The sequence below is a fragment of the Dipodomys merriami genome, unplaced genomic scaffold (assembly GCF_024711535.1).
Source record: "Dipodomys merriami isolate MVZ:Mamm:240054 unplaced genomic scaffold, mDipMer1.0.p SCAF_3, whole genome shotgun sequence".
NCBI lineage: Eukaryota > Metazoa > Chordata > Mammalia > Rodentia > Heteromyidae > Dipodomys > Dipodomys merriami.
In genome coordinates, this window is record NW_027204492.1 from 12444345 (window position 1) to 12471617 (window position 27273).

General features: G+C 36.9%; 1 protein-coding gene and 1 pseudogene across 1 annotated transcript in view; one reads left to right on the top strand and one right to left on the bottom strand.

Annotated features, from left to right (window-relative positions):
- LOC138839326 (putative MAGE domain-containing protein MAGEA13P) overlaps nucleotides 1–12743 on the bottom strand; it is a 218636-nt gene extending 205893 nt beyond the window's left edge. Inside the window, exons 1-2 of the mRNA XM_070038894.1 lie at nucleotides 12672–12743; nucleotides 11800–11856 (exon numbers count right to left, since the gene is read on the bottom strand). The gene's annotated coding sequence lies outside the window, so the exon portion shown is untranslated. The remainder of the gene's footprint in view (nucleotides 1–11799; nucleotides 11857–12671) is intronic.
- Nucleotides 12744–20144: 7401 nt separating this feature from the next.
- LOC138839327 (sulfotransferase 1C1 pseudogene) lies at nucleotides 20145–21004 on the top strand (annotated as a pseudogene).
- Nucleotides 21005–27273: the final 6269 nt, after the last annotated feature.

Genomic DNA, 27273 nt, shown 5'->3' on the forward strand with positions numbered 1-27273 from the left:
GCTGAGTTATGTTTTATATATTTCACTTCCTTTACAATTATTTTTCAACTTCAATAAAACACTGTTCCCAAGATTCTTTCATTTGCTTCTACTCTACCAGTCCCTTCATACCACTTTGTTTTTAATCATACTTGGAGCCTGTGGTAAATAACATGAATTTCTGACTCACCAACATCTCACCTCCCTTTTACTTCTGTATTAGTTATCATTTGTGTTTTGTTAGCAATTACTAAAGGCTTACTATTTTTCAGCAATTTATAGGATTTCTTCCACATCATTTTACCTACTGTATGAAGTGGTTGTTATTACTACCCCTGTTTTAGAGATAAGAATCTTGAAATTTTTGTGAGGGTATATTTCTCAAGCTCACCCACTTACTAAATGTAAAATCCCTATATCAATATTTTAGCCCATGTCTACAACCTTGACTATTACGCACAATGCAATAGTGCTGCACTTGCCCTACAAGTTCTTAGCACATATTCTGCCTTCCCCTATTTTATAATCAGAGGCCTGAGTACTGCTGAAGAAAATTTCATACAATTGTGTAAATGTCTCGCTGTGTAAAATATTATGTAAAATACCTGTGTAAAAATTATGTAAATAAATCTCTGATTTGTTTATTTCAATTGACTCATCTGTGGCTTATGTCAATCCCTTTGTTCTTGCTAATTTATCCCTATTTCTTACAGTGACTATTCCAAATTCTTGCCTCTCTACCAAAACTAGTAGACAACAAGCTAAATGGATGACAAGATATTTCCACATAAATGTGCTTCAGATTTTCACACTCAGCATGCCCTGAACTAGGTTTAGTCTTTTCGCCCAATCAGCTTTATCTATTCATTTTGTTCAACAAATCTGTATTCCAACACTTCAAAAACACTAAGAATAGAGATTTTAAAATTAGGTGAATTCTTAATCATAGTGAAGTCACACTCTAGTATTTCTGGGGTGGGATATGAAGAGACAGAGGAGTCAAATATTATATGTCAAGCAGTGATACATATTGATAAGAAAGATTAAGAAAAATCAGAATGGTTGATGGAAGTATCACCTGATAGTTTATAAAGAATGGTCCAGAGATGCCTCGTTAACGAAGAAACTCAAAAGTTGAATAAAGTAAGCTACAATCCATGTGAATATCTGAAAGAAGAGTGATCCAGGCAATAGAAAATCACATGCAAAGGCCAAGTGGTAGGACCATACCTAGCAAGGAGACGTGAATTCCTGACACAGTAAATGAAAGTAGAGATTGAGATCAGACAGATAATGAAGCTAACATTATGGTTGAATTAAATTTTATTGAATTAAATTTTAATGGGTTGAATTAAATTTTACTCATATTGGTATGGGAAGCTATCGGAAAGATTCTGAAGAACAACCATATGAGGACTACTTATAAAATATTGAAACATTAAAAGGAAACAGCACAGCAAACATCCATATATTCTGTGCCTAGAAGAAATATTATAGTATTCCATATTGCTTCAAGTATGCATTATTTGTTTATATATACATATATACCTGTATGTAGAGAGAGAGCCTTACTATATGCAGCCCAGCCTACCTTTAAACTTGTGATCCTGTTGCGTAAGTCTCTCTAATACTAAAATTGCAGGTGTGTACTATGACAACCAGCTCCTTAAAGTACTAGATATCATATACATATGATATCTAATAGATATCAAATTACCACAATATGTATCCATTTAAAAAAGAAAGTATTTCCTGTATAATCATTGTATAATAAGGCTATTATAACCACAAATTGTGTTCACAGTTCCTAATCATGTCCAATTTCTAGCATACTAATTTTTCTTTAAACCAGAATAAAACCAAGAACCATGCAATGCATTTGGTTGTTATGCTTCTCAAAGTAGCTTTCAAAGTAGAGCACAAGTCACCTCTACTCTTGTTTCCTATGGCACTAATTTATTGAAGAACCAAGCTACTTGAATACTTGTCTGGTGTTTCTTTGTGTTATTAAACTTTCCTCTTAATGTATTTTGGTAAGCTATAAATTAGAAATGATGTCCTAACTATACTGATTTGTATTAATGTGAGTCACTCTTGATGACTGACCAAGAGTATATTATCTGAGATGGGGCAAAGAAACCAATCAAAACTCTATTGTTGAAATTCAGAGAGATGATGATGGCTTGGAAGAGGATAGCATCAGTATAGTTGGTGAAATATGGCCATATTCTACATATGTATTAAGAGGAGAACCCTCAAACAAACCATTCCATAGGATTTGAGAAGTCAGAAAGAGATAATTTCATGATTTGGGAGATAAGTAAAAAGATGAAATTGATTATGAAGACTAAGACTGGAGCAGATTTACACGTAAAATAAAGAGCTGATATTTAAACATGGTATCATCCAATGGATCGTCTGATACCTTCTCATCTTCCTTCCATCATCCCTGTATTCAATCATCAATGTTTGCTGATTTTGTTTAGCAAGTACATTAAACCATCTTTTCTTCTTCATCACCTTGCTATTGCCATTGTCCAATCCCTTGTCATATGTGGAATGGATTAATACCATAACCTTTAATATTGGGGTCCTTCTTGTCTATTACATACAAGTCACATGAATGATCTTCCCTCAAAAATGCAGCTCATATCACTCATCATTTTAAAAGAACTTAGCTAGACCCTTTACCTTCAAAACTGAGATCTCTATACCTTGCTAGAATCCATAAACTAATTAATCAGGCTCTACTCTCATTTTCCCTTGGTCCATTCATCCCCTTTTACTATATTATCTGTCCATAGTAAATTCTTGCAGTTTCACAGTCAGTGTTATATTTTCCCCAAACCATGTTTCTTTGTGTCTCTAGGCCTTTGCCATTTCTTCTACTGAGAATGTTTTGTTTCAGAGAATTTGGCAATGTCCTACCCAAAACTGAATCCTCAGAATATAGTGCGTGTGAAAACTGCCAGGTGATAGATCGCTGCTTATGAGTGAACTGATATAGTCCTGATGTCAAACCTCTTATACCAAAATTCACTGGGCAAAATTCAGAATTTTGATAAATGTCATCCATAAAAGTTCATACATAATTATAATATGCTAGGCACTATAGAATTGGAGTTTTACCATCTCCTTAATTTTCTTTTAAATTGTCATTTGGCATCAATTACAAAAGTTAATTCTTCAAGAAATTTTAATTATCATAGAAAAGTACCTTGGAAAGTGAAATTATAAGGTAGCATTATTGTTATTATGGTAGCAATAGCCTTCAAATGAAAAGGCCTATCAAAAGCAGAGTGTGAAAATTAATGATTGATTTTTTGGGGTTGTCAGAGCCAATTTGCCATAAGCAGAACAGACTTCGTGATTCATATCTTTGATTCATGTGGCCTCTCAGCACTGAATGTGTTACATTTTATTTTTCCTTGGCCAGTATCTGTTTGGCTTTGGATTGCTTTTTAAAAAAAACACCCATTCACCTTCCAGGAAGCCAATTACCTAGAGAAGTACTTTTCTGATGCTCATCAGCTAAGTTTTATTTTTCCTTCATAGATGAAAAACTTATATAGAAAGTTGAAGACTTGTTCTCTTACCATTTAAAAGACTTTCATGATGGTTTCTGGGTCATGAGTAATCTCAAGAAATTTAAGGAGATGCTAAGACTTCAAGTCAATTGAAGAGTTATATAAGTTTATGATTAAATTTTCCTTGTGAAAACCTATAGCAAATAAGACAAAAAGCACCAGAGTCCACATTTTTTTGGGGGGTGGCCTGGTTGTAGGGCCTGAACTCTGGGCCTGGGCGCTGTCCCTCAGCTTTTCAGCTCAAGGCTAGCGTTCTACCACTTGAGCCACAGCGCCACTTCCAGCTTTTTTTCTTTTTGCTTATGTGGTACTGAGGAATCGAACCCAGGGCCTCAAGCATGCAAGGCAAGTGCTCTACCACTGAGCCACCTTCCCAGCCCCCTCATTGTTTTTCCTTTTTTGGTAAATTTCTAATTTTATAACCTAAAGTAATAGATTTTTTCCAAGATTAAGATTGTTCCCTTTTTACTAGTCTTGAACATTTTTATCAAGTTCTAACTCCCTGATCTAGCACAATGTATCAATGACTACTTCTTTTCTTAATTGATAAGTAAAAACAGTATATACTTATGGCATATAGTATGTGTTGAAATATGTATACATTGTAGAATGTCTAATTCAAGTCAATTAACACATGGGCTCTCAAATAATACATAAAATACATTGCTTATCAATCATGGATGGGTGGCTGCATTTGTTCAGTAAGTCAAAAATGCTCAGCATATTGGTCAGACACCTGAATTTTAGCACTCAGAGTGCTGTACTTTGGGTAAAATAGTGATGGATTAGGCATCAGAGATGCAGTCCATGTCTCCTACAAACTGGCTAGGTCATCTCATACAAATGTATGTTTCCTCCAGTCAATTTTTGTAATTATAAAGGAAATTTGGAAGATAAATTTGAAATGACCCTTTACAACCTAAGGTTTTCTATTTCATTCTGCCCATATGCTTTTTTATATTCAAACTGAAGGATGCAGTCCAATGAGTTATTCCCAATAAGATATATGACAAGCACTAGTTACAATAATTACCTGTAGTGTCTTAATGCTTCCTCTCAAAGGGGATTAAGGTTTGTTAAAAGGAAAAAAAAATACTTTAGAGACTAATTACATGTATTTTCCCTGTTGTATTCAATGTTTTCTCTTTCTCTTATCTTTCCATGTCTCTCTCCCCCATTATTTGAAAAACATAGTACTAATAAAAAGAATTTAAACTGTCCACTATGCAGCATCTATCAGAGCGATGATTTTTAAAGTAGTCTACAGATCAGTTCCAGGTTAAGAAAAAAATATTTCCATAATGAACTTCAGTTTTTGATAGGAAAATAATGGTCTCACAGTAAGTAAGATCAAAGGTAATGAAGCATTTCATCCCCAAACAAACTTCTCATTAAGATAGATTATTATATAAAGTTTTTAGAAAGCATCTGAAACTTTAAGTTCTTGTTTTCTAACATAATCTAGCCAAAATGTTGGCTTTTTAAAAACTCTGGCCTTTAATAGAACAACTTAGACAAGCAGAAGATGTGTGGAGTAAAGAGAACTCTTTCTCAATGTTGGTGAAGTTGAAATCTAGTACACCCAGTTTTTTTGCTGGGTTGTGGGGTTTGAACTCTGGGCCTGGGTGCTGTCCCTCAGCTCTTCAGCTCAAGGCTAGCGCTCTACCACTTGAGCCACAGCGCCACTTCTTAGTACACCCATTTTGGAAAAGAATATGGAGGTTCTTTCAAAAACAAAAAGGAGAACTATTATATGGTCCAGCAATCCCACTGTAATATATATAAATATACATATCCAAAGGAAATGAAATCAATATATGAAGTGATATTTGTGTTTTCATGTTTATGGCAGTACTATTCACAATAGCCAAGTAACCAAAATAATCTGTGTCCATAAATTGACTAATGGATAAAGAGAATGTGGTATATATGCATAATTGAATAGCATTCAAGCAGAAAAAAATGAAATTCTCTCATTTGAGGCTATATAGACATCATTATGTTAAATAAAAATAAACCAGACACAGAAAGACAAGTATCACATGATCTCTTTTGTATATAGGACCTAAAAAAATCATGATCTTATAGAAGTAGAGAGTAAAATGGCAAGGATCAGAGGCTGAGGAGAGACATGTGGCATGATGTGAGGAATATGTTGCTTAATTTGTAAAGTTACAATTAGATGAGAGGCTGATTTTCTATGGAACAGCACAGTGATTACCGTTAATAATAATACATTGTATATTTCAAAATAGCTTTAAAAGAGTATCTTAAATGTTCTCACAACCAAGAAATGATGAATATGTGAAGTGATAGAAAAAAGGAAACCAGAAAGCAAATAGTCCATATGTACTATCCAACTGGTCTTCAGTCAGATTGGTAGTCATTTTCTTCAAATAGTTGCATTCAGTCATTTTGAAAATAGCCACGGAACAGTTGATTGAATGCAAATGATGGTTAGACAATCATCTTGCTTTTTGGCAAAATTCAAACTTCATACTCTTCTTTCACTTTTCTTCTGCGTACTTCTAAACTTGTATAGACATAGTCAGATCAGTGGTTGATACTCAGGTGCTCATTGATATTTCAAATATAAAAGAGAGAACCCAGTCCATAAAGTCAAATAAACCTCAATATCTATTTGTGATATTTGTATATTCTATTCTTGATCTCATAGCTATTCACTATTGCCATTAAGGTAAGATTATTTTTATTAAGTTTTATTAAGTTCTCAACTTCAGGAGGATCAATGAAATATAGAATTAAAAGGTATTATACAGGATAATTAACACATAAGAAGGAATAATGAAGACTAAGTATTTTGGTGAAGCTAAGTCATTAACAATGGGTTAAGAATAGAACTCAGTTTTTCTCCTCTATGATATATTGTCCATTGCCATAACACTTTTAATAATGACAAAGAGAGTGTTGCATTTATTGTTTTTCATTGGTGCCATACTGATGACTAAAAAGATAGTTCAGTATAAGACTAAGGCCACATTTAAAGCTATGAAATCATTTAAAGAACAGACCTTTTCTATGAAATGGAAGCCTACTGATCCACCACTGGGATCAGTCAAGACTGTACAGCAAATACAGAGATTCGATAGTGTTCATTCTCCCCTCCTCATAGCAATCCTAATGTTGGTCAGAAATTCCAAAATTTCAGAGGATAGAAGACGTAAGTTCAAGAGAGTTAGAATATAATGTGGTGATTATAGTTAATAATATATCATTTTCCTGAAAATGTTAAAAGAATGGCTTAACTTTTTTCATTGTATAAGTTACAACTGTGAAAGAATGTATATGTTGACTAGCATATTGTAGACATTCCACTGTGAGCATGCCCATTTCAAAATATCATATACAAGGCTGGGAATGTGGCTTAGTGATAGGTGGTTACCTAGTATGCATGAAGCCCTGGGTTTGATTCCTCAGTACCACATAAACAGAAAAAGCCAGAAGTGGCACTATGGCTCAAGTGGTAGAGTGCTGGCCTTGAGCAAAAGAAGCTCAGGACTGCCCGGGCCCTGAGTTCAAGCCCCAGGACTGGCAATAAAAATCATATATCAAATTTTGTCAATTTGCAAAATGATAAAAGCCAGTTACTGGAGACTCACACTTATATCCCAGCTACTCAGCAGGCAGAAATCTGAGGATCATGGTCCAAAGCTACCCCAGGCAGGAAAGTTCATGAGAGTCTTATCTCAAATTAATCCTCAAAAATCCAGATGTGAAGCTGTGCCTCAAGTGGTAGAGCGCTAGCCTTGAGAAAAAGATGATCAAGGACAGTGTCCAGGTCCATAGTTCAAGCCCTAGAACCAGCACACACACAAAAATTTATAAATTAGGGAGGGAGAAAAGAAGGGAGAGAGGGAGTGATGAAAAAAACAAAGAAGAAAGGAAGGGAGGAAGGAAGGAAGGAAGGAAGGAAGGAAGGAAGGAAGGAAGGAAGGAAGGAAGGAAGGAAGGAAGGAAGAAAGGGAGGGAGGGAGAGAGGGAGGGAGGGAGGGAGGGAAGAAAACAGAAGGAAGGAGGGAAGGAAGAAAGGAGCTGGGATGTATAGCTGGTTAGTCTCATACTAAACGTAAATCATATTTCAGTATCTTACTTCTATATTTTACTAATACCAATCAACTATCCTTTATTTTATTAGTTGTACAGTAACAGCTCTGGCTGATAACTAAATAACAAGTAGTGTTTGTCCTCTCTACCCAGGGAGTTTACCTTGTCAGTGGACAGTGACTGAAAGAGTTGTAATCCTGGGTTTATGTACTCACTTTAAGGACCTGTCTTTCCTGGCAATGACTGATGACATTCTGAAATGCTGTGAACCAGAAATTCACTGTCATGAGCTGGAATCCTCACTCACTAGCTTTTAACACCCCAATGGGAATTCATATTGAAATGCAAATATGAAAAGAATTTTAAAAGCAAAAATCAGCTCTTTGGAAAAATTCCATCATCCCTTCAAGAGAATTTTATGTTAATTTTTATTTCCTTAAAAATCTTACCTGAACTAAAATGGTCGCTCTAGGAAACATCCATGCTTTCCATTGCTCAAGTTGTCTTTCATTCTTTCTAAGGAGTCACGGTAAGTGACATTAAAATACGAAAACCAGGTGCATTCCACAGATAAGTATATTCAATTTCTGCATCATTCTAGCTTCCAATTATTCTGAACTTAACATGGACAGAAAAAAATAGATGAACTTTTCATTTTTCAATGGTATTCAGCAATTTGTTGGATATTTCATAAGGAAAATGAAATGAAAAATATATTCTAACATATGTAGCACAGGAGACAGTAAAATGCTTTGCCTTGAAAAAAGCTTTATAATTTTACCTAAGACTTTTCCAAACTGTAAGGTGGCAAGCACACAAGGACTCATAAGTCACACTTAATCTTTCCACCTTATCAATTAGTAGGGTCTTAAGAGTATAGATGAAGAAGTCCTAAAATACTTTTGTCTGCTTATATTTTTAACTTTCATGTATATTATTGTTACAAAAGCTTATTTACAGCAATAAGATATTTTTAAGATTTATAGTATACACATATCTATGTGCATAATGTCTCGTAACTATGCAAAAAGCCAATGTTTGAGGCTATTTGTGATTTTTTCAGACCTTGAGCAAATGGCTTTGGTAGTCTTACTATATAATAAGTAGGCAGTGAGTTATTGTGTAGCTGTCCTCTCTGGTACTTTTGTACCAATTACTTTCTCTGAATAGGAGAAATGGAAGCCAGATTACAAATGTTCATGTTTGCTCCTGAACAAATACACACTGCATATACCTAAAGTTTATAACAAGGACTAGAACTGTGTTGTGAGACCACTTGTAGTAATGTAAGCTTCTTCCCCATAATTCTGTAAAGAAAAGAAGGTCACCCCACTGATGGCTCTGAGGAAGTACAAGTTGGTTTGAAGAAGCAAAAAAAAATCACATCCAGAATAATGTTCTGAGTTATGATTCAGTGTTCAAAGAAATGCAGCTCTGCAACCAAAAATCATTCCAAAAGGGATTCTATATTTTACTTGAATAGTTTAAAAGGTATTAACAGAGTTTTAATTAATCACTCCCCCAATGTAAAAGCTTCAGTGTGCTTTTCTTCATTTCCCCTACTCCCTTCAGTAGCTACCAGGCCCTTCTTGACTATTCAACAATCCATGTTCTCAAGAGCTCTTCTAATTTTGCTTCCCTGGACCAAAATCTATTGTAGCACCCAGCCTAAGTCTATGAGATATCATAAGACATGTAGTTGCAAGTGAAACTTCAAATAAACAATTACTCTGGGGGAGTACAAATATGTCCTATGCAAAATCTGGGACAAATTCATGGTAAAAATATGACCTGCTATTTATCTGAAATTTTCATTTCACTTGGCATCTTCTAATTTTATTTGCTAAATCTGGCAAGCCTAACCTGTGCTCTAGAATAACTACCAGTACTGTGTGCCCACCTACTGTCCCAACAGTTGTCCAGAGAACCTTAAGTCTCCATTTTCTGTGTTTGCTCTGATTCTCAGTGAATGTAAAGGCACAAAGCTCCTTAGAAGGGATAGAGAAATCCTCATTGCTTTCAATCCATTATACTGTGGACATAACTGCTCTAAGGTGCTTTGTGCCTTTAGATCCACTCTTGCTCTTGCAGATTGTATGAGTTTAGAGAAATGTAACAGTGGCATGTATCTAACATCAAACTTTTGGACAAAGTAATCTTTGTGCTCCACAAATCCTCTGTGTCCCACCCTCTTTTATTGATGGTGGTAGTGGTGGTGGTGATTTTTGACCGTTTGTCACAAACAATCCCCATGAAGAATTTCTGGCGAATGAAATTCTCCACCTCAATATACATCCTAGAAGCTGAAACAATTTTTTTAAAAAAGAGGAGAAAAAATCCCAGAGATATATACAGAAGAACTAGTTAAGAGAAATCTTGACCAGATTAGGACAGCTCTGAGCTCTGAGGTCTGTGAGGCTATTTGGGGGAAATGAAAGGATTGTGATTACATCTGTTCATGTGTAAATTTTCTCTTAGGGATGCTTTTAAAGCTCATTTTTTGGTGCTAATTCTGGGACTTGAACTCAGGGCCTGGGAACTGTCCCTGAGTTTTTTCACTCAAGGCTAAAGCTCTATCACTTGAGCCATAGCTGTGCTTCTAGCATTTCTGGCAGTTAATAGGAGATAAGTATCTCACAGACTTGTCTTACCTGGCTTGGCTTTGAACAGTGATTCTAAAATCTTGACCTCCTGAGTAGCTAGGATTATAGGTATTTTTAGTTCTTACAGACATATACTGAAGCAGTTATACATAAAATAGTGTCCTGGATTTGCTTTCACATTTCTTAGTAGAGGATGAGAATTAGTACAGTAGGAATTGTTTTATTATTTTTTTCCAAGTTAGTATAAGCTGAAAATTTCCCATAATCAAAAGGCTTTTAAAAGTTAAATTAATTTGTCACATTCCTAGGATCTCCCTTAGAAAACGATGCTGTGAACAGATCTGCATCATTCCAGCACACCAGACAGAGGTTCTAACTTAAGGAAAACTTGGGAACATGGACTGTTCCAGAACTAATCAAGGCCCAAATCAGCCACCCTATTTGGCATTTCCAGTTGAAGAGGGCTCTGAGCAATAGCCAATCAAATGCTTGTATATAGAATCCTCCAGCAGCCCAGTGGCCACATGTAGAAAGTGAGATTTGGATTAAATGCTAGGCAGATAGAAATGGTTACCACCAGAGCCCCTGGGCAGCACTTTATCTCCCAAAGCATCTGTATAGTGCTGTGTGGAAACAGTTTCTCATCAAAAGTGCTATTGGGCTAGAATCCTAAATCACATTGCTGCTACCTTAGTCCTCTATTTTTAGGAAGGAAAATCTTTTCTCTATGATGAACATCCACAGGGAAAAGCCAAAACCTGACAGCTACAGACAGTTGTTGTCCTGAATTTAATGAACCTAGAAACCTTATATGAGCTTCCATATGGAAACCATCCTTCTCAACTGCATAGACAAGCTTTATTTGATCTGGCTCTAGCCTCCTTTATCAATGGGCTTAATCATCCCCTCTCCACCTCTCATACAACTTGGTAGTTTTTATAGGCTGAAAGAAGCATTAATTAAAGAGGAAAAGCCATCAAATTAAAGTCCAGTAAACTTATTTTATTTATTTATTTTTTGCCAGTTGTGGGGCTTGAACTCTGGCATAGGAGCTGTCCTTCAGCTCTCCAGGTCAAGGCGAGCGCTCTACCACTTGAGCCACAGTGCCACTTCCGGTTTTCTGAGTGGTTTATTGGAGATAACTGTCTCAGGGACTTTCCTTCCTGGGCTGGCTTTTAACTGCGTTTCTCAGATCTCAGCCTCTTGAGTAGCTAGGGACGAAAGGCGTGAGCCAACAGCACCCAGCTTATTTTATCTTTTAAGATGTAATTTTAAAATTTTTTCAAACATTTTAAAATATTGATCCATGTAGATATATTGCTAATAGGCAGAGGGATTTTTTCCAATCAATTATAATATTTATTGTGTAACACCTACACACCAGACCCTTGAGTGCTGAGTTTGGGACTATTTTGGAAACAGACCTTATGTACCACATAAGAAGGCTATTGATGGTGACTTGTAACTTAACGATTTGTATGAAAGCTGATTCTTCAGAGTTTACTTACATAGCAGCAGACTTGGATGCCTCATTAGTAGGCTTGGCAGATTCTTGAAACACTTACCTTTTTTAGGGCTACACACTGTCAAAATTGCTGGCCACACACTGTCAAAATTGCTGGCTGAAAAATAAGTTGTCGACATCTTGATTACTGGGTCCACCATCTGTGCAATTGCAATTACAGAATGTGCCACAACTGGCCAGCTTCTTGTATGAGGTGAAATATAACTAACTTTTGGCCTTAGGTTACCTAGAACCATGATCCTCCTATTTCCACATTTTAAGTAGCCGGGATTCTATAAGTAAGCCCGTGTACCCAAGCAATGAGAAGAACAAAAGTCTCTGTCTTATTCTTGTACCTCTTAGCAAATGTCTGTATACTACTTTACTAATATAGGATCAAATAATTTTAAAACTTTAAAAGGCATAACCACTTCATCACCAGAATTCTCATTGCTTCTCCTCATAGCCATTCCTACTTGTTACTTCTGGTAGCTCACACTATCCTCTTACTTTGTAGGTCTGATATGTCCTCTTATAAAGGAGAAGCTTACCACTGCCAAAACAAAATGTCTTTCTGAAAGAAAGTCTTCTGGATCATGCAATAATGCAATAGAGTACAAATGAAGACAGGAATTCCAAGGAATCTTGTTGCTAGTAGTTTAACCACTAAAATACCAGCGAGACTGTCACCAAAGGAGCTATCATCCACATCAACCATAGTTCTAAGCTCAATGTTGAAAACAAATCATTCATGTTTTTCTTATTCATTACTGCAGTGGCTCAACTGCTAACCACTGAAGTAACTTTCTTTTGGAGAAGAAAAGTAGAAGACAAAAGTTTCTCACTTTCACTTAGCTGAAGAGACAGCTTTTACAGCATTATTCTTGTTTATACTGTTATGCTATTTAACCATTAATCCAGCAATATACTTACAGTCCGTCTATGGAAGCCAGAGCCAGGAGCAACTTCCAACCTCCCAACGTATTATGTAGTAAGCAACCTCTCCTCTCATGGGAAATGTGGGCTCAAATGCTCTTCCTGCCTTACTGGTCCCGTGCAGTGCAGTTTTCTTTAAGAGACCTTGGGTTCTGTTCCTTCCCACTGGTCTCAACTGAATCTCATGCCAAATATTCAAAATGTGACAATGAAATTTTGTCTCAAAAGAAAAATTACTGAGGCAGCCTTGTGTTCTTTTTCACTGTGATAAATTGCATGCAACACAAAATTTAAAATTGTAACTGATTTTTAGCAATTCCCTGACCTTATGTGTGCTTTCATTGTTATACAACCATTGCTACGATTCATTTCCAGCACTTATTTTATCTTCCTAACTAAAGACTCTGAACATAGTATCCTCGGCCCATGATAACCACCATTGTATTTTATCTGTATGCATTTGACTAATATAAGTACCTCATAAGTATAATTATGCATTTGGCTTTTTGTGTCTGGATTATTTAGCATAATGGTATATACCCAAGGTTTATTATTGTGGTATATGTTAGAATATCCTTCTTTTTAAGGTCAAATAATATTCTAATGTGTGTGTGTGTGTGTGTGTGTGTGTGTGTGTGTGTGTGTGTGTGTGTGTGTGTGTGTGTGTGTGTTACTTGCCAGGGCATATGTGAGTTGTTTTAACCTTTTGCCTTCCCTTGGAATCCCTTGAACTAATTAGGCATACCTTCTTTTTATCAAACACTGGACATTTCTACAGAACGTTGGAAAGTGTCTAGCTTACTACTTATAAGGTGGAATTTCAGAAGTGCTTACTTCACTATTTTCTCCATTCAACTACAAGCTTTGTCAAAACTAAAGATTTTGTCTATTTATTGTTGTATTCTCAACCTTTATAATATCACTTAGCACCTGATGGTCCTTAGGAAGGGACAGGTTGTTTTGCATAACACTAAACATTTGGTTTGCTTTTATGCTCACCCCCTCACAATGAATGATATAGTTGCTCTATCCAAGTGTTTCCTGGAAATATTCCCTTTTAGAGATTTTTGCAATAGCAATATCTTTACAACACTCACGTTCTTCCTAGAATGTCAAAAAACATTTTGTGGACAATTTGTCCCAATCTTTAAAGGCTATGTCTAGACATTTCTAAAATCTGATCAATGTGTGACTTAGTCAAAGGGCAAAGTTATTCAAGTTAATATAATATATCTTCAGCTCCTAATTTCAAAATCCACAATATACTCAATTTTAATGAAATCCTAGTTTCATCTCATCTGTCTCTCAAGCTGTTAGCCTCAAAGTTACAAGGTTAGGCTCGTTTTATTATTTAGTGAAAATGAAAGTTGACAGCTCTGTTCATATTAATCACATTAATGAAAAATTTTGGAACAAGCAATTACAAGGTAACTCACTCCTATATCTTGTTGGTTTAATGGGTCCAAGGGGCCTTGCTATTTAGTCTATATCCCCCTAGCCGTGAATAATTAAGAAATTCGCCTCAGAAACAGAATGGGATGGATAAGCATCACTGCTCAATCAAAGTATAAAATTCTAGGAGATTTTTCATTAGGCAAATTTCATGGAAAAACACATTACAAGTTTTCAGACAGTTCGCTGTAACAGATACAGAGGGCATCTCAAGCCATTCCAAAGGGAGCTGTGCTGTACTGCAGTCACAAAACCCCTCCATGGAGACAGAAGCCACACAGATACTGGCATCAGAGAAGTCTTCCAGACAGATATGAATGAGATAACTGAGTAGAGTGGAGGGCAGAGCCAAGGACAGCACACACCTTGACTAATTCTCCCAAGTTCCCCAAGAAACTGGGCGAAACATTTTTGTAAGTTTTTTTATTGTAAAGGTACTGTACAGAGGGGCGACAGTTACATGAGCAAGGCAATGAGTCCATTTCCTATCGAGCATTGTTGCCTCCTCCTTTGTTTTCCCCTTACAATTGGGCAAATTTTTTTGAAGTATTTGCTTTCTTTTTTTTATTTTAATTTTTATTTTTTGTGAACATACTGTACAGAGGGGTTACAATTACATGGGCAAGATAATGAGTACATTTCTTATCAAGCATTGCAGCCTCCTCCTTTGGTTTACCCTTCACATCCCTTCCCAGCCTCCCCCTGCCCCCCCAATCCCCCCCCACACACCAAAGTTGTAAAGTTCATTTTCGACATGACAACTTGTACTTCTCATAGTTGCAACGGGTCCACCTATATCCTTTAACGACTTGTTTTTCCCCATCTCCTCCACAAATTATACCGACATCAAATATAGTGAAAGCGGGGAATTTACTGTGGGGGAGGGACATACAAAGTGGGCAAATTTTTATATCTCACCTTGAGATTTCATATCATATAATTTAAGAGTGTGCAGATCTCGCAGTCTAGTCAATAGCATGCTCATATTTGTTTTTAAATTTTTCATTTATTCCTAAATCACTAATTAAAATGATGATGATACTTTACAAATACTAATTATAAGAACTGAAATAGTATTTAAAAGTGTTTTAGCCACTGTTTTGAACATTTTTTTCTGAGTTAACTCACACTTACAGCAACTTATTGTAGAGATGATTAACTAAGTTTCAGAAAGGTTAAACAACATGTTTGAGTTTATAAAGCAAGAACATTGTGTTGCTGGAGGACATGCATGTTTATTCTGTGGTTCAGTGTGCTTTGCACTGTTGGTATTCCAGTTTGAGATGGACTGGCTGGTGGAACAAGAAATGCATTAAATGGAAGTCGGAAATTTGGAGGTCACCGTTGCATTTCTATAAGACCCTTGCATGCTTAAATTCTTCTGAAAATGAAGGCAGGAAAATAGGTACCTACAAGTTTGTCCCTATTTTTTTGTCTGTTGTGGGGCCTGAACGCTGTCCCTCAACTCTTCAGCTCAAGACAAGCACTCTACCACTTGAGCCACAGCTCCACTTCCAATTTTCTGAGTGGTTTATTGGAAATAAGAGTCTCATGCCTTTCATGCCCAGGCTGGCTTTGAACCACGATCCTCAGATCTCAGCCTCCAGAGTAGCTAGGATTACAGGTGTGAACCACCGGCACCCTATTTTGTCCATATTTAACCTGTTCCATCACATCAGAATATTGAAATTACTTATTCACAATAAAACAACATATGACTTCACCATTATCCATACATATTTTTGGAAGAAAATGAGTCATTTTTAGTGTTTTCAAAATAATAAAGATCTGTTCTCATATATGATTATAAACCAAATGTCAGCCAACATTTACCTATAAAGGGTTAGATGGTAAATATTTTCGATTGTGTGAATTGTACAACTCAACTCTACCACTACAGCACAAAAGTAGCCATAAACAATATGTAAATAGACATGGCTGTTCTTTGGTAAAGTATTTTTTTTTGCCAGTCCTGGGCTTGAACTCTAGCTCTGGGTGCTATCCCTCAGCTCTTCAGCTCAAGGCTAGCACTCTACCACTTGAGCCACAGTGCCACTTCTGGCTTTTTCTGCTTATGTGGTGCTGAGGAATCGAACCCAGGGCCTCATGCATGCAAGGCAAGCACTCTACCACTGAGCCACCTTCCCAGCCCCTGGTAAAGTATTTTTAAAAACATGTAGTAAACTAGATTTAGCCTAGGGACTCTAATCTCTTGGCATACAATTACACAGAAGTAAGCATGTTCTCATTCAGCTTAAGTAAATTAATCATTGTGATATAGCATATATTGTCAAGCACAGGGTTAAACAGCAGTCTTGTTATAGTAATTTATTTTTAAATATTTTAGAAGAAACAAATCAATCCATCTAAGATACTGTTGCATCTATACATAGAAATAGTTAGCTACTACTATGTAAACTTGTAAAACTCTGTTTTCTACATGTTTAACCAGGCATCCATATTTAGTGATTTCTTAGTGATCATTTAGTATTTGATGGACCTTCATTCTGAGGTCTACACTGAAAAGTATCCAGGAACAGCTACTTTAAGTTGTGACATGTGAATTGGCAGAAAAAGTATCTTTTAAAATCATTGACAAATGAATGTGATTCAAAATATGTGACTAATGACAAAGCTTATATAAATTCATTCTTCTCTGAATGAAAAAATATGGAATAATCCACAAAAGGTGTCACACTAAGTCCTGAACCAGCCCCCAAAATAGTTCCTACCAAATAAACTTAATGTGAACTTTGTTTGATCCTGGTATTTGGTAAGTATTCAATTGCAGTTGTCATTATGACATAAGCACTTATTGATCTCTAGTTTCAAGGAATTGACTTTAAAATTTACTTTTTAGTAAAAAGCTACTATCAAAAAAACAGAAAAATAATAGAAAACTAGGTGATTTTAACAAGATTTCATGAGACAAAAACATTGTATTATCATTGTGTGTCTGTATACCAGCATTGAAACCATAAATGATGAATTAAAAATGATACTATTTACAATTTGCTGAAATTTACTTACGGAGAATGAGCACAATGGTGCCAGATTGTAATCCCAATTACTAAGAACCTTGTGGCTGGAGGATCACAAGTTCAAAGCCAGCCAAGTCTGCGTAATGAGATCCTGTCTTAAAATTAAAGGTTAGGATTAGCTGGAGGATATATCTTTATGGTAGAGCAATGGCCTACTACTTGCAAAGTGTAACCTTCAATGCTCAGTGAGTGTTGCAAAACAAAACAAAACAAACAAGAGTTCTTATGTGAAAAACCTCAAAAACATATATAAAACATGCTGAAAACTTTTTTAGAGCATGATTAAAGAAATAAAAGAGACTCTAAATATCTGAAGATATATTGTGACCATATATTGAAAAATTCAATCCATCAAAAGTGCCAATTCTCCCTATATTGATATAACCATTAATAATTTTTGTCAAAACTAAAGTATGACTTTTAGATGAACATAAACCATAATTCTAAAATTTATATGAAAGACAAAGGAAGCATAATAAACAAGCAAAAAGAAGTTGGTAAGAGATGGTCTATGCTATGTTAAGACCTATTCCTTGGCTAATGTATTACAGAGGAAAAGATACATTTAAAATCTCCAAAAAGGCTGGGAAGGTGGCTGCATGGTAGAGCGCTTGCCTTGCATGCATGAGGCCCTGGGTTCGACTCCTCAGCACCACATAAGCAAAAATAAAAAAGCTGGAAGTGGCACTGTGGCTCAAGTAGTAGAATGCTATCCTTGAGCTGAATTGCTGAGGGACAGTGCCCAGACCCAGAGTTTAGGCCCCATGACCAGACCCCCCCCCAAAAAAAGAATCTCTAAAATCTCCAAAAAGGTCCCCAAAACACATTCGACTTTGTTTTTACAATGAAGAAAAGGTAGTCTTTCCAACAAATATTTCTAGAGTATTTAGGCATGCATATGTGAAAAAAGATGTAAGATTTATACTTTATTTTTTTGGTGGGTCGTGGGGCTTGAACTCTGGGCTTGTGCGCTGTCCCTGCACTCTTCAGCTCAAGGCGAGTGCTCTACCACTTGAGCCACAGTGCCACTTCCAGTTTTCTAGTGGTTTATTGGAGATAAGAGTCTCACAGACTTTCCTGCCTTGGTTGGCTTTGAACCATGATCCTCAGCCTCCTGAGTAGCTAGGATTACAGGCGTGAGCCACCAGCACCCAGCCAGATTTATACTTTATTAAAGATTAATTTACACTATACTGGGAACTTAAGTGTATAACATAAAATTATGGAACATTTTAGAAAAAAACATAGGTGTCTCTCGAGGATATAAGCTCTGGAAACATTTCTTATATTTAACACCAAATGAAAAATTGGACCCCATCAAACTAAACTCTTTTTCTTGCTAAAAGACTTTGTCAAGAAGATGATAAGACAAGTAACAGATTGGGCATAGGTTGGAGGAAAAGATGTGCACACCACATATCATATAAAGGACTAATATTGGGAACAGAGAAACAATCTCAAACTCAACAATAAAATCCAACAACCTAGTTGTTAAATGAACAAAATGCACCATCACTCCTTTTGCTAAAAATGGCAAATGAACATGTGGAAAGAGGCTCAGCATCACTAGACATTAGGGAAATACAAATCTGGCATTACTGCATATCTATTAGGATGGGTAAAAGTTAAGAATAGTAACAATACTGGAGAAAGTATCACACAATATGTGGAGGAACTGTCACACATATATCACTGGTGAGAGCATAAAATGGTACTGTCAGTCTGTAAAAGAGTTTGGCAGTTTCTTTAAAAAACAAAATGCCACTATTGTATGACATAGAAACTGAAACACTGACACATTTATCTCAGCAAAAAGATGTTTCATTGGCATAACCTATACATAAATGTTTATAAAAAGCTTTTTTTATTGCAAATACTGGAGCACAGGTGTCATTCAATTGGTCAATATTTTTAAACTATAGCACACCTATACCATGAAATATTACGCAGCAATAAAAATGAGCAATTGATACCTACAACAACACAGCTGGCTATTCAGATATCAAAAAGGCTTCTCAAAAGCTAGATCCAACATATATCAGTACAAAATAAATTATACAGATCTCTAGGAATCCATACATGGAAAGGATCAGAAGGCACAATGCCTATATGTATCTGATCACACAAAATAATAATTGTTATATGAATTCCAAGAAATAGAAACAAGAGGGCTTTTTTTCTTTTTTGCTTTTTTTTTGTTCTGTTTGTTTATTTATCTATATTTAGGAGAGCAAATGGAGGCACACAAATGGAGGGACAAAGGGTGAACAAATGCAGCAATAGTACTCCTGGACATTATGTTGAAATTGAACTATACAATTTGTGAGTGGGAATAGGATGGAGAAAGTGGGAGAGAGCATGGGAGGGGGTGACATTGTCCAAAAGGAAATATACTCTTTACCTGACTTATGAAACTGTAACCCTTCTGTGTCCATCACCTTCATAATAACAATTAAAAATTAAAAGCTTCTCCAAAAAGCTTCATGATGTCTCACTGTACTTATTTATAATAGACTTGAAAAAATATTAAAAATACCAAAAATATTAAAATAGAGAAAGATTGCTGCTTGCTATAGGTCAGGTCAGGAGGGAAATGGATATGGCTATGAAAGGGAAAAGTAAGGTAATGAAGGTGTACCTTGACTATATCAATGTCAATATTCTGATGGGTACAAGAATTAGAAGCCAGCGTGGCCTACACAGTGAGACATTTTTGCAAATAAATAAATAAAATGTGTAGTGACGCCACGCTTTGTGTGTCTCTGTGATCGTGTCCTGTGTCCTATGACCCGACCCCCTGGCCTGACCCTATTTTGGCATGGAACAACATAGGTGGTTGGATGCCATGCCACATGTGTCTCTGTGATCGTGTCTTGTGTCCTGTCTCCTGGCTCATCTCCGGTCATCATGGTATCCCAATTCAGCTCTCCATTGAAGCTGAATTGGTTTGTTGCTCCCATCAAGCCTATATACTAAGATGTCCTTGGACAAAATGAAAGAGCTCCATCCGGAGGGAAAATATATCAAACCAGAAACCAAAGCAGTGAATAGGGTCCTCATGACCAAGATGATAAGTGATAACTGGGACAAAATCTGGACCTTCCAAGCAAAGTCCAACGATCTCCTTACTGCAACCTACTCAAAGGCAGGCACCACCTGGACACAGGAGATTGTGGACATCATACAGAATGATGGGGATGTGCAGAAGTGTTAGCGGGCCAATACGTTCTACCGGCATCCTTTTATCAAGTAGACTCTGCCTCCACCCCTTAACTCAGGATTGGATCTGGCTAACAAAATGCCCTCTCCTAGAACTTTGAAAATTCATCTTCCTGTTCAAGTGGTACCACCTTCATTTTCAAAGATTATGTGGCTAGAAATGCATAGGACTGTCTGGGGTCCTACTATCATTTCTCCAGAATGAATAAATGGCACCTGACCCTGGTACCTGGGAGGAATACATTGAAACATTCAAAGGTGGAAAAGTGAGTGCTTTGGGGTTCCTGTTATGACCATGTAAAGGGATGGTGGGACATAAAGGACCAGCACTACATTCTCTACCTCTCTATGAGGACATGGAGGACCCAAAGAAGGAAATAAGAAGTTATAAGTAAGATCATCTATCACACCTCCTTTGAAGTCATGAAGCAAAACCCAATGGCGAACTATACCACTTTACCCACCAGTACCATGGACCTCTCCATCTCCTCTTTGAAGAGGAAAGGGATGCCTGGGGACTGGAAGGACTATTTTATGGTGGCTCAGAAAGAAGGGTGTGACAAAGACTACCAGAAGAAGATAGCAGGGAGCACTGTGACCTTTTGGACAGAGATCTGAGACCAACAGAGGGTTCTGGCCCACACTTTCTGGCTAGATTTTACCTACTTGAGTCTTATCTTCTATCAAACTTAAAACAAAGACCTCCTTTATCCACACTAGCTGATCCACACTCATTGTAGGTCCTGTGTCACTATGATCAGTCACCAAAGACTTCTCTATGAAGTCATTAAAATGTAATCAGCCCCTGGTTGAATGTTTTTAATTAAGCTACAAGATCTCTCATGAAGACACCTCCACATGATAATGTACTTGCTCTCCTAGAGCAAAATAAACACAACTTAAATCCGAAACTAGTCTACAACTGTCTAATCTCCCACATGCAAAATTCACAAAAACAGAAATAATAAGAACAAAATTTGAACATCAGAGAAAGAAAGTGAATAAGAACAAGAGAAAAATAAGAATTGAGTACTAGAGACTCTAGACATTCACACAGTGAGACCAAAGGAGAATATTCATAAGAGAGGATCACAAAGGCCCAATAGCTATGTGCATATGATTGTATAAAATTATATTTATCAAAGTGAACTCCAAGAAATAGAAACAAGAGCCTTTTTTTATTTTGTCACATTTTTTCTAATTTGGGGAGGGGAAGGGAAATAACAAAATGCTGAAACAAGGATACAGGTTGACCCATTGTAACAATGAGATGTATAAGACTATGTTGAAAACAAACTTTACAACTTCAAGAGGAGGGGAATGAGGAGTTGGGGAGGTGGGGAGGGAAGGGATGGTAAGGGAAAAACAAAGGAAGAGGTGACAATGCACAAGAGGAAATGTACTCATTAACTTACTCATGTAATTGTAACCCCTCTGTACAGTATCTTTACAATAAAAATATATTTAAAAAGAAAAAGAATGAATCCATTATCTAAGATGAACAAATTACATGAATGGACATTTCTAAATAAATGCAAAACATTGCCAACAGGAAAAAAAAAAGGCAGAGCTAGCATGAAGACCGAAGAATTGCAGGTTGTCCTTAATGTTACTAGATCATCATTCTAATTACAACTGTTATAGCAGATGTGGTTTCATTAATGAAGTAAACCAACATATTGTGTGGTGGCAGAGGCAAAACACATCAGGGATCTTGGATTCTGGGTCTCCATTTTGGTCCTTTTTGTGTCTAGTCCATCTATGCAGGAAGCTGCTATGCAAGCTACTTGAAGTAGTTCAACTGTGATCCAGTATATCTGACACTGAAGTGTCAGGAACAAATATGGATGATATATTGGATAGGTGATTCTGAGTCCTTGGTGAATCACAGCACAGACATTTTGATTTGGGAACAGAGATATGTCATCTTCTACAGGAAATATCCTTTTGATTAATAAATTCTGACTTGTTTGGGGGGCATGTAACCTAAGTTTCCCCTCATAAATTGGGTGTTGGGGGCTGGGAATGTGGCCTAGCATGCATGAAGCCCTGGGTTCAATTCCTTAATACTGCATAAATAGAAAAAGCCAGAAGTGGCGCTGTGGCTCAAGTACTAGGCTATTGCAGCCTTGAGCAAAAGAAGTTGAGGGACAGTGTCCAGGCCCTGAGTTCAAGCCCCAGGACTGGCAAAAAAAAAAACCCAAAAAACATAAATTGGGTGTTGCCTGACTCAGTGAGACACAAAGTCATTTTGAACAGTAGCATTCACTAACCCAGTGGAAGTTGGACATGTAGCTCAGAAACAGTCAGGTCCTGGAGGCTTAATTAAGTTGATTGAGCACGTAGTCCAGATAACCACCATCCTTAATTCTGTTTGTTGCCTTACCTCTACTGGTGTGAATGTAGAAGTTACAGGAAATTCTCTGTGATCTGTTATGAAGAAAAGAACTTGAGGATTCATTTGACCATATTGTAGACAATACTCAAAAGGTCACACATGAACCTTCCTAGTACACTCTGGAGGAACCTAAAAGAAATTTGTGGGCACCTGCTGAGCTGAGCTTTGCACTAAGAGAAACTGATGGGTAGAGATGTAGTCTTCCCACCTCATTTTATAAGTCCTAATACTGGCTGCTGTAAGGCTAACTCATCTTTTTTTTTCACTTATCAAGTATCTAGAATACATTCAGTGTTAATATTTATTTTAGTTTCTTTTTTTAACAATTACACACAGTTCTGTTGAATAGATGCACCATAATTTATTTAATTAGTTCTCCATTAGGATAATTCATATTTCAGTCAAGACAGCACACTTTTCATAATGGAAGAAAATTATAAAAACAATGTGTGAATACTTATCCATCTTTTATTTGCTTCCCTGCCTCTATTTCTTACCGTATGAACTGGGACCAAAGGGGTGCCTTATATTAACTGACTTCATAAATAAAAACTGCTTTAAAATGAAAAAGAAAAATTTGTGAAGGGAAATCATCTCAGTAATGGAAAATTCTGAAGTATACCTTCATTATGCCTAAGAAGAAGGATGTCTGGAAGCATAGATCTACACTGATCTGTGAATTCAACCGATAGTTTATTAGGGAGTCAGAAAAATCTAAAATAGAAAAAGTGATAACAAGTAATGCTAGAGAAAAGGCCAGTAGGTTGGGGGGAAAGTGGGAGAAAAATGAGGGAGAGGATAACATAGTTCCACAAGAAATGTACACATTATCTTACATATGTAGCTGTAACCCCTCTATACATCCCCTTGACAATTAAATTTAAAAAAAGAAAAGGTCGGTGAGTAGACACAGTGAGTGGGCATAAAAAGGGAAACTATTTACCTTCATGCAGTTGTTTGTCAAACAATATCCTCAGGTGTATCTTAATACTCACATGGATAAATTTACCTGTACTCTCCAAGTCAGACAGAGAGACCATTCCACAAGTTGCTTATGTCATTACCCAATATATTTATGAACAAAGTAGCTATTGTGGCAGGGTAAATAACCACATACCATGTGTAATATGGAGTTCAACCCAAGGATGATCTCACTGTAGCCACTACTGATTGCCAGACATACCAAGAGCAAAAATTACAGTGAGCTTGTAATATGGCATCATTCTCCAGAAGTATCATTTAGTTTCCACATGGTAGATCAATTGCATTGGGTTACATGTATTAAAGAAAAATGAATGTTCACCCTGAAAGACAATCTGGACAGTCATGTCTGTAACACTTCTAGTATAACCATTCTATGTGTCTTCTAACCCATTGTGATATTCAGTATGGCATTGCTCTGACTGAGGATTTTATTTTATAGATAATGAGGTATGGCAATGAACTCATAGTGAAGATTTTATGAATTGTCCACAATCACTGAAGCTGATGGTGATGATAGAGAGCTACAGTTTGTACTTTACCATCATGGATTCTTGTTTGTTTCCATAAGTTCATTTGCTCTTGTTGTTTCTACTTGTGTACATTGTAGATCACCCTCATGAGTTCCAGCATGTCCCAGCCTTTCCCACTTCATGACTTTCTTTGCTGCCTGACTGGCAGCCTGATGAGCTCACGTCCAACAGCCATGCAGGAACAATTTTTTTTGTCAGTCATGGGGCTTGAACTGTGGGACTGGGTTCTGTCCCTCAGCTCTTCAGCTCAAGGCTAGCACTCCACCACTTGAGCCACAGCACCATTTCTAGTTTTCTGGTGGTTTATTGGAGATTAGAGTTTCACGGCTTTTCCTGCCTTGGCTGGCTTTGAACTGCGATCCTTAGATCTCAACCTCCTGAGTAGCTAGAATTACAGGAGTAAGCCACCGGCGCCCAGCCCATGGAGCAAACTCTTACATACACAACACAACCAGACCACACTGTGGCATATCATCCAATTCCCATGAATATTTTGTTTTGTATCATTCATAGTAGTTCAGCTTCTCTGATCAAACCATAATACATATATGTATATATATGTGTGTGTGTATGTGTGTGTGTGTGTGTGTGTGAGAGAGAGAGAGAGAGAGAGAGAGAGAGAGAGAGAGAGAGAGAGAGAGAGAGAGAGAGCTATGTAAGATTTTTATGCATTTTCTTCTATGTCTGATGATTTAGTTAGTAAGGTTTGTTTGCTTTACCTTTAAAAGATAAAAATAGTCATTTCTGCTTGTGGCAGTTTTCTTCTTTCTTTGCTCCTGGAGTGTGCTGCTTTTAAGCATAATTTAGCATTTCAAATTCTAATTAAAATGGCAATGCAGTGAAACTAAAAGTAAAACTAACAAGTAGTATGTCCCTTTGGCCTAAGATTTTATATGGGTCAGGTAATTTCATGGTTGTGTTTTCATATAATGTCACGTTTTTATGCCTGTGTGATTTAGAAAAAAAGGAATTTATAAGGAACATTAAAATGACTGTCAAAATGGACACATCAGCATCTGCTTAATTGTGAGATGCAGAATATACAATACACTCAGTGCAAAATTAATCTAGTTAGAGACTTTATACATATACTCTGGCTTCCTCGTGAGCTCAGCTCAATCTCCCTGGAAGATTGCAGTCAGCAGGAAAAGCTATAGCAATTCCACAGATCATTTGGTCAGATACTTTTTTCTAACACTTTTAAAGAGGAGAAAAATAAAAGCTTAGGGTCTTGGGGGATGGTAAATGTTTTACCTCCTCTCCCTACCAGGATGTGGAAGAGTCTCAGGGGACCCATTAAATCCCTGTCTCTAGAAGGATACAACTGTGAGACTAAGTGAACCTCATGTATCCAACCACCTGTACTTCCTAGTTGCTAGGCTCAGCATTTCAAACAATTTCTACTACCTAAGAAATACCTCAGGACCAGGTCCAAAGAATGATAGGAACTTCTGTCCCACAAGATCAACCTTCAAGAAAATAAAAGTAACCAGTTTGGTTTTGCCTTGCTCATTATAGTTTAGCTTTAGATCCACATATTTTCACATTGGATATGCCGGGTATTGTAGGTTTGAATAAAGAACCTCCTCTCTAAACATGTTCACTTTCTAATTCCCAGTATTACTAAGTGACATGGCAAAGAGCAATGAAAGTGGAGCATAGAATTAAAGTTGTTTATTACAAGGTGAGATTATTCTTGATGCTCTAATGGGATTTCATATAGTCTCATAGATTGTTAGAGGAGGAAAAGGGTGGTAAAAGGAAAAGAGCCAGTGAGATGGGAAATGGAAAGGCCTTGAATCAATATTACTGCCTTTGAAAATGGATATAGAGGGCCATGAGCCAAGAAATATGGATAGCCTCTGCAAACTGGAATGATCAAGAATATAGATTCTTCCCTACAATTTCTGAGAGAGATCTCTACCCTTCCAGCACCAATTTGGGGTACACAGCAGCTCAAATTGCAAAAGTAACAAATATAGCCAGAAACCAGTGGTTCACATCTGTAATCCTAGCTTTTCAAGAGGCTGAGATCTAAAGATTGCAAGTTCTATTCCAGGAGAAAGTCCATGTGACTCTTATCTTCAATTAAACTCAAAAAAAAAAAAAAGCCAAAAGTGGAGCTATGGTTCAAATGGTAAAGTGCTAGCCTTTGCACAAAAGCACAGGAACAAGGCCCAAGCCCTGTGTTCAAGTTACTCGACTGGCACAAAAAATAATGAATATCTCATGCTTTAATAACCAATACAGGGGCTGGGAAGGTGGCTCAATGGTAGAGTGCTTGCCTCTCATGCATGAGGACCTGGATTCGAAGAAGCACCACATAAGCAGAAAAAGCCCGAGTGGCACTGTGGCTCAAGTGGTAGAGCCCTAGCCTTGAGCTTCAGAGCTGAGGGACAGTGCCCAGGCCCAGAGTTCAGTCCCCACAACCAATGACAATAAAAAAGAACCAATATAAACACAAGGCAACAGGTTGTCTTATCAATTATTTCTGTCTTTACCACCTAAATGGTCTTTTATGAGAGTATTTCTTTTACTTTTCTCTTTCTTGCCTTCTCTCTTTTGTTCAAATTCTGGTGACTTTTATTTTGTAAGACTTTTCCTTTTCCCTATGAAGGCTGTTTTGTTGAAACCATTTTGGGTTCAGGTTCATATTTCTGTTTGTGATGTATTTTAATTCTGCTCTTATTGCTCCTTCAGTTTTATCTCCTTTCACCCTATTCATTTTGTTCTATTATATTGCCCTTCTTGCCCCCAATTAAAGATCACTTAGATTTGTATATGTCTTACTTCCCATTCCAAAATTCAACACAAAACTCTTCTACTATACTGTTGTCTTAAGAATCCTATTTCTTCAGCACATCTATTAAAATAAATACCAGAAAAGCCAGCTGATTAATCTGATAAACAGAGTCCCTTTCAGTCATGTAAGGAACACTTGTCATGGAGGTAGAAGGGGAAATGTATGTTTGGTG